The following is a 16,140-nucleotide window of genomic DNA, read 5'->3' as shown; positions in this document are numbered from 1 at the left end:
TTTCATTAAAAGGTACCTCATATACGTAACCCATTTCATTCCTTCAAATCGAACTGTGCAAGCCAAGATGGCTGTTTGCATAGGTAAAGAACACTCACAGGTGTGCACCATAAAGCCGTATCAAAGCTACATCATAGAACGGTTTGGACCAGATGGCACCTTAAAGATCATCCGGTTCCAACCCCCCTGCCATGGGCAGGAACACCTTCCACTAGGACAACGCTGCTCAAAGTCCCATCCAAGCTGGCCTTGTGAAGAACTCTCCTTACGTGTTTGCTTTAGCAGAAAATAATTAATATCCTCTTTATAAATAACAGTTATATGAAAAGCATCATAATACATAGGCCTTAACTCTGTGTTTACAACATCCTTAAACCTGGGAACAGACATTTTACCTTCTTTAGTTCTCCCTTAAATTGTTTCTAAAAGGAAGTATACATCAGTTAAGTAAATGTGTCTTTATATTTTGCTTAAGCCAAACAAATATTTACAGCCTTGAGTGGGAGAGGATAACAGACTAATACAGGGTATTGGCATTACAGGAATCATTCAAAATAGAAAGGGCAGTGTGGAAAAAAATAACAAGATACCTGTTGGGGGAAGATGACAAATAGCATTAAAGGCTGGCAAACTCAGCTGGAGATAAAGGGTACCTTACAGGTGAAAGGCTCAGACATCTCTTTACTTCCCAATGTTAATTAATCTTCTATGTGCTTTGCACAGATTGGTTTTTAATGCCATTAATTAACAAGCAAAAAGATTTGACATAGTAAGATATACTCAGAGATTTTCCCAAGTCATGAAGTTGCGTCTAAATCTTACTGCTCCCAAAGTTATCTGTACTTTTTATTTGCTCTTTGGAGATTTGTTAGGGATAAGACCAAGTTGCGAAATTTGCATTGAGCTTTCTTCCTTACTGGTGCCAATGACAGGCATCATTGATACAGGTTCAGAGCTGGACTACTACTTTCCGGTTTAAACACACACAGGCTAGTGTTGCTTTAACAGAAAAAAAACACACAAGCAAACAAACAAAAAAAAAACAAACAATAGCTTCATTGAAAAATCCATGTGAAAAAGTCATGTGAATTAAAACAAACCTTGATCTAACATTTTAAAGAGATAATTAGGCTTAAATGAGAAAGAAAATACAATATTAGAACATTTTGAAGAAATAATACATGTCAGCCCGTGTCATTTTTAATTCTGATCTAGAGAAGATGCATATACATGTTTTAAAATTCTAATTTTAAGTACTGAAATATGCTGGTAATTAGAAAGGCACACAACAGAGACGAAATATAGCCTAGAAGACCAAATGAGAATTTATATTCTGAAATCATTTCATCTGTTAATCACTCCAGCTAACTGTACCAGAAGTAAACTTGCTAAAATGATAAACTAATGGAGAGCATTAAAAATTCCAGCTGAAGAATAAAAAGGAAAAAAGCACATCTCCATAGAAAGAGCGAGGCTGATCCAATAAAGCAGATTAATAGTTCAAATGACTGAAAAGTGCCAGAGTTGTGTGCAACACTGAACACACTCCCTACTGCCATTTTCAAAATAATTTCCCACCTATTCTGGAAAGCATTGCTAATGTTGAACTTACTGGGGTGCACCCTTAGCTGAAACAGCTTCTGCTGGGAATGTGGATTGTTCAACAGACTCAAAAGGTCCTGCTCAGTAATGATCCTAAAAGCATTCATTCTTAAGGTCATGTATCATTTCAGTTGCTTCAAGCACATTTTTACACAGCAAAACCACATATTGTGAACTGGAATTTATGACATAAACTACAATAAAACAAGTAATGATACTTGTACTCCACAGGATCAGCCTGAGCAACCTTAAATCACCTTTGGTTCACTTTAGATTGCAGATGTAGCCCGCATAATAGGCCAGCATGATTTGATGTCTTTGGGTAGAATGACAGACAGATTGATCGGCAATGACCATCCCTTGGTCCTTTCCCTCCATTCCTATTGATTCACTTATTTCAGAAAGTTTTTCTTTGCCAAAGCCAGGAAAAATCCATTAGCTGTGTAAGGGAGAGGGTCTATTTCTCTCTGGTTTACCTTAAGAGCTGCTGTTCTTTTGTTCAAGGTCAGCCTATTCTGGCTGGTTTTGATCTTCGTCTGTTTAACTGCTAAACAAAGGAAGCCCAGGCTCTCCATTTCCTGAGATTTGTACATACTATCTCCCTCTACCCTTCTCTTCATTTACTGCTGTTATCTTTAAACAACAAAATTAGTCTTCATTTTTGCTTATCGCCTATTAAACTTTCAAGGTCAGACTGGATGGGGCTTGAGCAACCTGGTGTAGTGGAAGGTGTCCCTGCCCCTGACAGAGGGGTTGGACTAGATGATCTTTAAAGGCTCTTTCTGACCCAAACCATTTGGTGTTTCTATTACGCTGACTGGCCATCAATGTAGCTTTCCTTTGAGAGTTTAGATGATAAAACTGAAATAAAAGACACCCTAAGTTCCTCAAAAGTATGCTCATTATAAATTAACAATATGCAAAGCTCACCATCGTCAAAATAAAAATACCAGTGTAACCACACTCACTTTTCATTAAACTGTTCTCCTCCTCCCCTATCAGCCAGGAGAAAAATATTAAAATAAAATGGGATAAACCGCATGCAAACTAGTCTGTTACCATCGAACTGCTGGCCTGCTCCAACAGTGACAAAGAGGTCACTGTGTGAAAATACACAGCAATTATGGCAATAAAGGAAGCAGCTGATAGAGGTTAGATGGTGGAAACAAGGCAGCAGCCACAACAGAAAGACAAGGTTGGAATGAAGACAGAAGAAGCATGGGAGGAGCAGAGGAAGAGCCTGCCAAAAGGCCTGGGTCTGGGACACAGAACGACAGCGTGAGGGGGAAGGAAGAGTCTTAGTGCCAAAGTCATTTGACTCCTCCCATCATCACACAGTATTTTCAGTTTCTTACAACTCAGATGAACTCTATTTAGGTTGAAAAGTTGTTCAGAAGTGATTTCAGAAAGGAAAAATTTCAGAGAAATATGCAGCCATTTTCTGATGCAGAACAAGAATATCTCATTGGCCAAATTACTGAACCCTACTGACTTCTGTGAAAAGCTGCAACAGCTCCTTTACCTTTTGGAACAGAAGCGTGAAAATCTGCCTGGGAAGTGATACTGATGAAATGCATCTCTACCATCCTCCCGCAAACTGTGTAACTTTGGATGAGTTCTATGCATTGCAAAACCCAAATCCTATCTATAGATCACCACACTTCTTTTTAGAAGACACTTCCTTGTATTTAACACATGCTAGCCCCGGGCTGAACATGGCTTCTCCTGAAATCGTGCAGAATGCCAGGTCAAGTATAATCCTAGTAAGACTGTCACCTCTGTGGTTTCAATAGTTACTCCTGCTAGGGCTGAGCACCGAAGGAAGCAGTAGTATAAAGCAACAAAAACTGGATGCTGAGGGTCCCGCGACTGGAGAAAGCAGACTGTAACAAAGACTGGAAGTGTCAGTGAAGTCAGACTGGAGTCAAGTGAAGGTGAAGAAAAGATGAACAGGAAAATTTGGAGCAAGAAATAAGGAGTAGGGGACTCATTGAACAAAGTGACTAAACATTACAAATGGAGAAAGGACATGGAAGCAGTAACAGAAACACATTCCATTCCAGGGAATGGAAGATATGGAAGCATGCACTGATTGTGCAAGGAAGAAGGGACTAGAAGGGTAGGATGAAGAAAAACAGGGGACTATCTAAGGAGTGAGAGAGTGAACTCAGAAAAAGGACTAGCCAGACAAATAATAGGTAGAAGAAACAGGACAAGCAAAAACAATTGTGAAGCCTGGGGAAATGAAAATAGAAATGAAGACCAATGCACTGACATAAGCCTTGAAGCCTGTGGAGCAGGGCATGGCTATGTAGGAGAAGGTCCTGTAGAAAAGAACCAAGACTGATTGCTAGGTGATGTGGAAGCCCAACAGGGAGGCTCAGACTGGCCAGACAGTGGGCATAGACCAGGTGAGAAGACTGAGGGGCGAAAACTAGGACGAGCCAGAACAATGAAACCAGGCCCAAGAGACAGGCTGGGAAGAGGCAGGACTCGAAAACTGTCACATTAGTAGCAGTGAGCAAAAAGAAGCAAACATGAAGAAGGCACAATCTCTGTATACCTGACCACCCTTTAGAAATGGAGTCTGCAATAAAACTCAAATTCCTGAACTTTACTGTTCATTGCTCTTACTGTGCTGTGAAGAAAATGTGCATCTTAGCAGCAATTACACTTCTCAGCTCACCACAGAGGTCCAGGGAATGACCTTAATGGATCCAACAAAGCTAACAAATCCTCAGATCATCAACATTATATTACAAAGCAAAAAGGGGGGCAGCTGTGAAGAGGGGAATGACGGGGTAGAGGAAGAACTAATACATGAGAACATAAGGAGTTCTCTCTTACACGCACACAGAGTTGATAAATTCAGACCCACCTTTATGCGATGGTAAATATCACAAACTGATACAATTCGAGATATGAAGCACTACCTGGCTTCATCTCCTTTGTATACATATTATAAACAGATTGAAATGCTGTGGACATATTAGTGAACAATATTCATTAATGAAACTAGTCTCCAAATTGTTCAGGTAGGCTTAATGCATGCTACTCAAGTCATAGTCCACAGACAGAAGTATTTTTCATTTGCTGATGACACTAAGTTACATGGTTTGCTTGATACAATGAAGGGAAGGGAAGATCCCTCCGAGGGACCTTGACACGCTTGTGAGGTGGGCCAATGCCAATCTCATGAAGTTTAACCAGTCCAAGTGCGAGGTCCTACACCTGGGTGGGGGCAATCCCAGGCCCACCTACAGGTTGTTTAAAGAGATCCAGAGCAGCCCTGGAGAAGGGCTTGGGGATGCTGGTTGATGAGAAAGTGAACATGAGCCGGCTTTTGTGTGCACTTGCAGCCCAGAAAGCCAACCATATCCTGGGCCGCATCAAAAGAAGCGTGACCAGCAGGTCGAAGGAGGTGATCCTGCCCCTCTAGCCCCTTTAACCACTCTGTGATTTTACGTCATGTTTTTTGCATCTCCCTTAGTATACAGTGCTTTCACTCTTCCACATTAGAGAAACATCCATTTATTTTCAGCACAGTCCCATCTTCCCACACCATCTATTAGAGGCAAGACATCAATAGATTACAGTTTAGAAAGACCATACTAAATAGATGATGCATATGAAAACTTAAGAGTGCAGAGAACTTGGTTTGGTAATTTTAAATATTCTGATAGCAGTGATCTCCCCAGCAGCTGTAAGTATTCAGTGTTTCTATGACTGATTCCAGTGCAAAGTTTGAGGCTCAGAGAATGAAAACCATGCAGAACTGTCTGCATTTAGAAAGTATGGTTTCAAAGATTTGGCTATCATCTGTGAAAGACTTTGGCAGAGGCAAAGACAGACATCAACACACAGCCCCGTTTACCACAAAACTGACCCTTCTCTTCCTACCATACCCTTATACATTGTTTCTCTTCACATTTCCGTAACAAATGGAACAAAGGTCTATAGACAACAGTCTGCATCACTTCACAAATTACGAGAAATGCCCAGAGCTGGCCTATATAATACACTGAACAGCAAAAGGATTCTGCATTCAGTCATAGTTAAAGCTATTGCAAAATGCACACCTTACCCCTGGCACTCCTAAAATCTAAATTATTTTGGAACTGCAAGAACCACCTTTGAAATAAAGACTGGTGCACATAAGATTACCTGAAATAATTCTAGAATGATGGAGCTATAGGTTTATCTCAGTTTCCAGTTGACTTGAATTTATTGTACGTCCTAGAGATCTGTAGATTTCCTCTTGAAAATGAAATAAACCATAAGCAGTAGATTATGGCCACTTGAATCAGATTCCTTTTTTATTCTCTTTATGAGCCACAGACAGTGATGTAATTCATTGTTAATAATTTAAAATCATTTGCCTCCTCCTGCATTCAGAACAGCCTTGCTCTCTTTCTTAACTGATCACAAAAAGAAAGAGACAACAAACTGCACTGTCTATTTGCTAGTCCCTCCTCTAAATCCCCACCACATACTTGACTTCTGAACTCACTGACTGGTCAGTATTAACAAAACATTAAAATCCATTCAAGTTTTATGAGAATGAGAAGCTGCACAGAGAATAAAATGAGTGCCCCCATTCAGCTCTTGGGCAGACAAGGACAATTAGGTTGTCACCCAGCAGTCAAGCTGGCCAACCTGTATGCAGCCCCAGACCTGCTTTTTGGCAGGACAAATGTGAACATGAAGCCACCTGTGGACAAGCAAAGGGCTTAAAAGAGATGACATGCTAAGAGGCAAATGAAGGAAATGACTGGGTGAGGCTAGGAGCAGAAACTAGTTTCCTAACAGACACGCAAGTCTGCTGCAGTTACATCAACTGGACAAGTAATGAGGACCCAAGAGACAGAGCAGCCAGTCCTGCTAGTGCCAGACTGCTCACAGACCACATCACTCTCTCCTTTTTTATCAACATGTCCCATCTGAGGCAATTGGGCTGGACTGTCCTTCCTCTGACAGGGAAGAGAAGAGGTGAATAGCTATCAACATTGGCAAAACCAGACCAACTAAACTGCTGGGAAGAGGGTGTAAAGCCAGCACCATCGCCCTGTTTCTGCAAACCAGTTCCTCTTAGTCTAAAGGATGCCATGCCCACAAAGCAGCCAGTGGGGAATAAACACAGGTGGAGTATCTGTTTCCTTGCCTTCCACTCATTTTCCTTCAGAATCAACCCTAGCAGTATTGAAGTATCATTCACTGAATATTTTACACTGATCAATCACATATTTACCACTACAGCTTTCACAATATTCTTTGCTGCAGAGATGTCACAAGATGGTACAATGCAGCGTCACGTGGACGTATGCATGCCAGCTCTTCACAAGTTAGTTCAACCAGGAGCAGTACAGCCTCATTAATGCAGCACTGCCCAAACAAGTTTAGTCACATTGGTTCCTTTGTACTGTCCTAGACTGTGTCATGTAAGCACGTCCTAAATGGGGAACAGCACAGAGTACAATGTCTCTTTGGTGACTACTGTATATTAATAATAAATAGGACTGCTATCCATTGATAAGACTTGTTTGTACCTCTAATCTTAATTTTCATTCTCCCATAACCCAGGTTCCCCGGCTGCATTCAAATCTTTGTTACAACAAGCTTAATAGCTAGACATACAGCTGTCCCACTAGTCTCATATAGCAAGATCTATTGCACAGATCTCCAACTCCTACCAATAGCCAACACTGATACCAAATGAACTCTCATGAACAAAGCTATGTTTTCTTAATAATAACAGTTGTATAAACATAAGGTCTTCTCAGTTAAAGGGAAACCAACATCAAAAAGCAGTAAAACATGGAACCCTAAACCCTTCTTTCTTTGAAGAAACACGTTTGAAGCGAGGTGTTTCTAGTTACGGGTGAATGAAATGAGAATTCAGCTGCAACAAATGGACATCCAGTCCATATGAAAGACTAATTAGATCCATCTGAGAAGCTGTGTCTAAAACTGCTTCACATATTTCAAAGGAAAGCTCTTCTAGTCTATCTTTTGAGAAGACTACATCAAAACATTTAGTCACAGCTGACGTACATCTATCCACTACAGCAGCATGATTTTTCATAAGCCATAAAAGCTACATTAAAGTAATGTTAATAGTCTGCTTTACTTAAAAATTAAATTAAAGGGGAAAAAAAAGCAGCGAAGAAATTTAGAGCTAAGAAAGCAACTCAAAGTGGCAACGACCTTACAGTTCCCCCCTGTGCCAAAGCATCAAGAGATCCCAAACTAGACTATCATACTGAATATTAAACATGCTGAGATTTACCCAGACAACAGAATTAAAGATGAAACACCATCCAGGGGCTGCAGAGTTAACTATGGCTTTTGTGATAACAAGCCAGGCTCTTAACATTATATTAGCATGCTTTTAAATGTAACTCTTGCTACTCCCGAACCAGCAGGAGGAGCTCACAACATTTTTTAACCTATTCATTCTACAAAATTTGGGCAGGGGGTTGGGAAGTTGGAGGGGGTTTTGAGGGCAGGGAGGAGTTGGTTTGGCTTTTTCTTTCCAGTTTTGTTGGATGCAGAATCAATGGTAAAGGAAAGCATCCAAGTGATGCTCACGTAAGCATTCTTTTTAGAAACCATTAATGTTGTGGTGCAGGATCTGAAGTGTGCATGGCATACAAATGAACTGAAGACAACATGTATGCCCCAAGGAGTTGTCAGTCTTAAACCAAAAGACCACAGAAGGACTGGAAGGATGGCAGGACACACTGCATGTTGTTATGCCAGAAACAAGACTTTCTGAAGAAAGAAAATGGTATGTTATTTCTCTGTATTGTTATAGATTACTAATTTATATTTCAGTTTATTTTTCACTGGAATTCCTGGAATCACTGGATCATGACCCATGGCAGAACATCATGTCAATTTTCATACCACAGGAATTCATCCTACGAAGCCACCTGTGTGGGTAAAATTCTTAATTTAGAATTAAACATTGTAAAAACCTATCTCCTTTTCTGCCTTTTAAGAACTATGCTTTAAAACAATGAAGAGAAGTCTGACCCTAACACAGGGAAAATAACTATCCAAACTGATCACACTGGCTTTTAAAATATTTTATATTTAGCATCTCAAGACCTTTCATTGCATTTTCTTTTTAAACTTTTCTTATAGGCTACATGCCAGTGCCAAACCATATGTTACTGTGAGTTTTGAGGCAGAAGTACAGATCTCCAAAAACTACTATAAGCAAGCTATGACACTGATGCAGAGGGGAAAGCATATTTAAAGCTACACAATTAATTAATTACTTTCCATGTAACTTTTAGTTCTCACCTTTGTAGATACCTTCTCCCTATGCTTGTAGAGTACTGTGTGAATAAACTAATCCAAGATATACAAACCCAAGCCAACAATCTCTCTTTACAAAGCAGACACACACCTATTGTACCAGGCACCTACATGTACTTGCTACTAAACTGGCATGTAAACATGCAATCCAAATACACTCCGCTTCTCTTTTTGCTTTGTACACAAGCACGCCTAATATAAGTACACAGAAATATTATATGGGTATACTTAATATTTACCTAAGCAGTTTTACCTCTATCACATTTAATATGTCCCAGCATTTAAATTCTGAGAGAGACTCAATGCAGCAGAGCAGAAATGCATACCAGAAACACAGAGTTCACAACAAGATACTGAGGCCAAGACTACTTTCATTTAAAAAACACATCAGCAGCCACAGAAATGTAGCAATTAAAGCTCCTGCCCACAGAGTCAGAACATGAGGACCAGGCCTCTCCTCAGACTGAAGGATTCAAGTGTGCAGTGCTTGCCTCCCAGGAGAAGCTGTCCCCACACCACCAGATAGGACAGGGCAGCTTCAACCCTTCCAGTAGATCTGCCACTGTAGAGAAGGAAATGCAGGATCTGTAAAGCCACAGAGTCAGCCAACAAGTAGGAGCACCACTATAGCCCAGTGATAATGGTAATGGTTTACAAGGGTGCAAATCAACAATTTCTCTCTTGCCACAGAGCTATTTTACGCATACTTCATTATACAATTGCCATTATACAAAACACTTAAGTCTTACAATCAGAAAATGCTCTTGATTTGAAACTGAATTAAAAGGGTAAAAGTAAGTACACAACCTCTAGAACAACAGACTTTGTAGGTATACAACCTATAGAACTTGGTAGTGAAGAGGTTTGTTTGCATAACTGCACATGTACTGCAATGGAGAATTTGTGCGCTACTCTACAAGTAAAATATAAACCACTTGGAAAAAGGCAGGAAAAATTTTCTGCTTACAGCTGTAAGGATTATCTGCCCTCTCCAGTGGTGCCTTTACACATGCACTTTCCCTTCAATCAAACTAATATATGACACTGGAATAACCGTGCATTTTATTCTATACATAAAACTATCGCATATATAACATTCCAATGTATAATGATATATATTTAGAACTATATTAACCAGAAAATCTTCATTTATGTCTCGTGGGGATATATGTTAATTTGTAACTCTACTGGCTACCCCTCCTATTCTTTTAATTCCTACTGGTATTTGCTTTTCACCCCTATTAATACAGCCCTCATATTTCTTTTGTATGACCAGTTAGTTATATATTATCATTTGCCTGAAGCATACCAGAAATGTAAAATACCACTAATAATAATTCTGGTATTTTATTCATTCTCCTAACAAGATTATTAATTTTATACTGATAGAGTTGGGCAATGTTATTTAATGTTATGTACTACTGGAGAGACAGAACTTAATATGCACTGAATTATGATCCTACTCTCTTCACATTTGTGTATGAGGAATTAAATGTGGACTATGTTTGCTTACAGCAGCTTTCTGTATCATTGCTCTGATTTTTCATTACGCTATTGCTTTTACACCTTATACTTTGCATAGTTCAGCTGCACCTAGTTTGATTTTTGGGTGATACTTCTTCTTAAGCATTTTTCCTCCCCCTGAAGATAATTCATGAAACAAAGAAAGTATTTCACACCGTAATTTTAAAATCAACTTAGTCATAAAATTTACAGCAAATGAATACAGCAGAGCTCTCCTAATTAAATGTTTATTACATTTTAATTTGAAGTCAAAGATTAATCATAACTAGATATACATGAATTCACTAAGTAAATTAAAGCATGCAGATAAATATGTACCTACTGCACGCTGATGATAAAGGATGTATTCAGATAACAATGACAATAATGCATTAGATTTGTACTGTTATGCTCGCATTTATGTATTATACAATAGGTTTTCCTTTGCAAATACTAAGCAGTACATAGGCCAATTTTCCACATACACAGATACCTAATAAATTCTTTAATTCTCATGAAAAATATGGGCAGAAGAATATTTTTCAAAACCATCCATAAAACTGTTCCTTTCTCATTGGGCTGAACAAGCTTCACAAATTTTCATAGAGATTTCATGTTTGTACTATATTTATCTGTTCTTAAATTTGAATTTAGGACATGATGACTCAACACTTTGTGAAAATGGTAGCCTATTCTAGTAGCAATCTAAAAAAAGTAATTAAGCTTTTTCTCCTCTTATTGAGTGTTTGACCTACACAGGTCCCTCTGGAAATGTATCAAATTTCCATTTGCTCAAAGTCACTTCTGAACTATTTCACCTTACACTTAAGAAAAGCCAAAACAAACAACTTTCATTCACCACAACTTCAATGATAAGAAGCTACTTTATAAGTAAAAACATCTGGAAATTCTTTGTCAACTAAACAGATGAAAGGATGATTCTAAGTGGTGTGGGAAGGTATGCATCTACACAGAGATGAAGAACCCGTACAGAAAGGGCTGTTTTCAAACATGAAAAAGGAGAATAACAATTACTTGCAGAGAAATCACACAAATCAGCAATAAAGAATTCTCAAGACAGAAGATCCCTATACAATAGCAACGAATGGGAAAACTGATTATGCCAAAAAAGTTTTCAAGAATGCAGTTTACTGCATAAAATACAGCAGCAAATTCCTTGTTGAACTAAAATTAGGTCCTCAATCTATGCATACAGCGACAAACTTCAAGCAAAAAGAAACATGACTGTACCTTCTAAAGTGTAACTACTTACTGCTGGTACCCATAATTTGAGCCTTTCAATTCATTCATTCTGCTTTTGTGAAAGCAGAGGTGTAGACAGAACACAAGATGACCCATCCCTTTTTCTACCACCTCCTCCACCACAAAGATAATAATACAAACTGTTCTTTAGTTGTCTAATTCAAGTCACACTCATAGCAGAAAAATAAAATTGAAGAACACTGAAGGAAGTAGGGAGGATGGATTAGATCAGTGAAAGGACTGCACCACAGTCATGTTCATTACTTATCTTTCTTTTCTTGAATGAAAATTATACAGTGGTAGATCCAGTTAATTGAACTTTACTACTGGATACCTGCTCCAATGTATTTATGTTACCCCTTTCTTAGGCCACTTACCTTCTTTGCTATTATTTTCATTCTACATTTTAAGCATATTACCTACATGAAATCCATCCACATTGGAGAAGGTGGGCTCATGGCTGTCCATGACACTGAAGTCTGATACACACTGGTGACTAAGGAGCTGCTCACAATGGGGAGGGCAGCTCCCACCCAGCATACCATTAGCAAAGGGACTCCACTCTGGCTGTGAGCAGCTCCTTAGTCACCAAAGTCTGCAAAGAGGCAACAAAGCCACCATACTCTGATCCCACACCTCATTGGTGGCTGACATCTGGCTTTGAAGAGTCAACTTAGTACAGTGCAGGGAAACCACACAGCTACCAGATTTACTCAATATATGTAGGCTCCCATTTGCTTTTGTCTTGCCACTCTTCGGTACTCTGGACAACACTCAAGCTTTATAAAGAAAAAAGAGACTCCAACCTTCACCAGCAAAACCAGATCAAGTCTTTTTATCAATGAAAATCATAAAACAAACAAACTTCATAGCCAGATTAGCAATCAAAAACGGCAGGATGAAGATTCCTGTCTGAAATTGAACTAAACAAAAGATTCTAGTTTGGTGATGGGATGCTTCTGAGCCGTTTGTTGCTCTTCTACATTAGTCTCATGTAAACTATTCTTCCTTCAAATTCTGTTTTAGCCATAATCTTGATTGATAGATCTCCATTGATGAAAGGAAAAATTTTCATCATAAGAATACTAATCAAAGCCCAGAATCTGATTATCTGTCCTCCAAAGAACTAAATGGATATATAGAACAAGCAGCTTAAAGATTTTTCTAATAATTCATATATAGGACAAAGAACAAAGAAAAAAGAGTATGTGACATTCACATGAATTTATTTGGCTAGTTCTCATTACACAAGCAAGCAGATCTCAACAAAGTTGCTAGATTTTAATTCTCCAGTCAGGTCATTAGAGTTTTTAAATTGCAAAAGTGTTTGTTGTATCACCAGAAACAACTGCCTGATGAGGAAAATTCCAGTATACTGATTTTATGCAAAATGAAGCATTAGCATATATGTAGCTTGCCTCAGAATGATGACAGAGCTACTTCTATTTTAAAAGAAAAAAAATATCAAACTAGAATTGACAAAAAGTTTTCAGCCTCTATTGGAAACAAATTTTTGTTTGTACTGTTTTTGTTTGCATTTACCTTTTTAATTCCTCAGTTTGGGGAAGCAAGGCCTCCAAAGTGGCTCAAAGCCAGCTTGCATCGAGGACCTCTGTTACAAATAAAATGGTCAAAACCAGATGGTTACAAAACTCAAAAATCCTGAATAATAAAGAGCAGCAAAGAGCAGTTAACACTGCACAATTCATTAAGATTCTCATGATAAACGAAGAAAACCACAGATGACCCATAGATCGAGATGCTGACGAATGATCTGCTTGCAAACAGCAGGAACCACGGAGCAGCCTGCTGCTCACACTCCCTGCACAGAGAGCAGAGCACTGCATACTGTGAGGTGGGGAGGTTTCGGCTGGCAAGAGTGAAAGAGTTACGGAAAAAAAGAAAGGAGTCACTGTTGGAAGAGTCCCAGTGGTAAACAAAGTAAATCAGGATGCGAACACTGCTGCTGCAATGCACAGTTTGCAGCTGGAGTAAACTTCTGAAGGGGAATGTGAAGGTGGCCCTCCCACTGGGCTATCTAACTGCACCACAGATTTAGCTATCTTTGTCATAAGCCACAAGGGGACACAACCCACAAAGTCAGGAGCCCATGTCACACCAACTTAAGAGCAAAAACCAAACGCAGGAGTTCAAAAAGTGAGGCTTGTGTTTCTGACAGCAAAGTTCATAAAGAAAGCTTTGGATTTCCCCTTTTTCTTTTCTTTCCTTTTTTTTTTTCTGATGGTATGTTATACCTCCTGATCAGAAACAAGATTTCTTGATCCTAGTCTATGGCTTTTCTTCTTTGAAGTTTTAAGGCAATTGTTTTTTCCATTATAAAGCTTTGAATAATAATTGAGAAGATTTCTGATTGTGTTGTTTTTATTATATTCTCTGTCTGTAGCACAGTCACAGGAGAACCCCAGCAAAATGAAAATTATTACTAAAGAATAACATGTCTTCTGCTACTTATCCAGTAACAATGAAAAATAAGTTAACAACCCTGGAATTCAAAAACCAGATATCTGCTTTTTGCAAACCCAACCCCTGGAGTCAATTTTAATACACTGTACTTTAAGGTTTAAGTGAGTTAGACCTCTGGTTACAGTGAAATCCACCTTCTGTGACTTGTTTCACCAGCTAAGGAATTTTCCAGAGGCAGGTAAATGAGGAATTATCTCTCTCCGATGGTTAGGGTAGAATCAGAATGCAAAAGCTGCTGTCGCCAATCCCTCTGGCCCAACTTTAAGGGCATGCAGACGTACCCTACCCGATGCCCCTACTTCCTCCCTATTGCTTATGCACCCCTTCATCCATGACACTGAGTGTGCTCAGCTCTCCAGGGGTACTTCTGCCGCCTTCGGTAATAACAGCATCATACTACAGGGATGCAAGGACATTAGCAGGATCCTCCACATTCATTACTGTTGAATAACAAACCACAGGACCAGAAATCGGACTCCATATATGCCTTGTTAAACAGGACCTATACTATCTGCAGTGCTCATACAAGCCATCAGAATTGTTTAGCAGTTCCATTTAAACTAAGATGCACATTTGGACTGTGGTATAGGTGAGAATGATTTTCTGTACGTTAAAATGATAAACTAGCAGCAATAGCATTTCATTATCAGAGCCAGTACCTCCTGGAGAAACAGTGCAGTTTACAAATCAGCTGCACATGGCATCTAGGACTGACTCATGTATGTGATTGTATGTTCAGTTACCTTCACAGCTGACAAAGCATAAAAGGATGCTTAGAGCCTAGATAATGAAACTGAAGTGAATCTCTCAAAAAAAACATGTGTGCACAAAACATGCTTGTGTAATTAGTTGTGCTAAATGAAACTCCTAGTTTGGGGAGGTCCAGCTATGGGAATTAGATCTCTGAGCTCACAGCAGAAAGGGCATGTGCAACACCCACAGCCACTACCAGCCACTCTGTGTCCTTCCCACTGCAGCAGCAGGCAGCTACAGGCTGACCACTCTTAGTAGTGATGTTGCAACAAAAAGGTGGAAAGGCTGGAGGCAATGACTGCTCCTGGAAAGAGCTATGCCTGTCACACAAACCAGTGCTAGTCCAACTCCAAACTGGTCTGAAATCTGACAGAAGTGTTTTACGGCTTGAGCACTGGGTTGTATCTCAGTTCACAGGATGCCTGTTAGGGCCATTACGTAAGTTTAATTCAGTAAAAAACCGCATGCAGACATGGCCTTCATCCCTGAAGCACCAGTCCATGAGTAACGTATCACTACCATGAAGCAACAACACAATAAATTAGATACTGAGAAAATAGTTGTTCATGACCTCCTTCAATTCTTTAAGAAATACAACTGACCACTTCCTTTCACATTTGAAGAAGTACACTTGCAAGAGAAAATTTTTAAATGTGCTGACCACAATGACTGATTTCCTCCATATCCTTTTTACAGTGCACCTATGATCCACATGGAACAGAAAGCATCCCTACTTTCTATTCATACTCTCACATTCATTGTGAATGTGTGCAGAATACAGTGTGACGGGGTTAAAGGTAATATTAGAAATGATGTTGATTAAGCATCTTGTTGCCCCAGTTAGGCAAGAAAAATAAAAATAAAAAAATTTAAAAGTGCTAGGTTTTCATTACCTCAATTCATGTCAGTGAAAACAGTCATTTAAAAAGATGACCAGTTTCAACTAAGTCATACAGCTTACCTTGACATTCCAGTAGAGCAAAAGTGAATCACTGAGACAATACTGTCTTCACTATATGAGATATTATTTTAAATGTCCATTTTCAAAGAAATCTCAGGATTCTGAATGCAACATAGGTGTGAACATCATGACTGTAAAAAAATATCATGGAGCAGATGCTGCAGAAGTTTCTACTCTTCTTGCGTATCTTCACTGAAAACAGCTGCAGTGATAAACTAGAGGACTTCTGGGATTCCTCATAGTCCTGTTTT

General features: G+C 39.2%; 1 protein-coding gene across 3 annotated transcripts in view; it reads right to left on the bottom strand.

Moving 5' to 3' along the window:
- The window catches only part of PCCA (propionyl-CoA carboxylase subunit alpha), a 283,684-nt gene that overhangs the window by 101,388 nt on the left and 166,156 nt on the right, over positions 1 to 16,140 (bottom strand). The window lies entirely within an intron of this gene.

This window comes from Pezoporus wallicus, unplaced genomic scaffold (genome assembly GCF_028554395.1).
Source record: "Pezoporus wallicus isolate ANWC-B61680 ecotype Strahan unplaced genomic scaffold, APGP_CSIRO_Pwel_v1 contig_6520, whole genome shotgun sequence".
Classification (NCBI taxonomy): domain Eukaryota; kingdom Metazoa; phylum Chordata; class Aves; order Psittaciformes; family Psittacidae; genus Pezoporus; species Pezoporus wallicus.
This window is presented reverse-complemented; position numbering and strand designations above follow the sequence as displayed.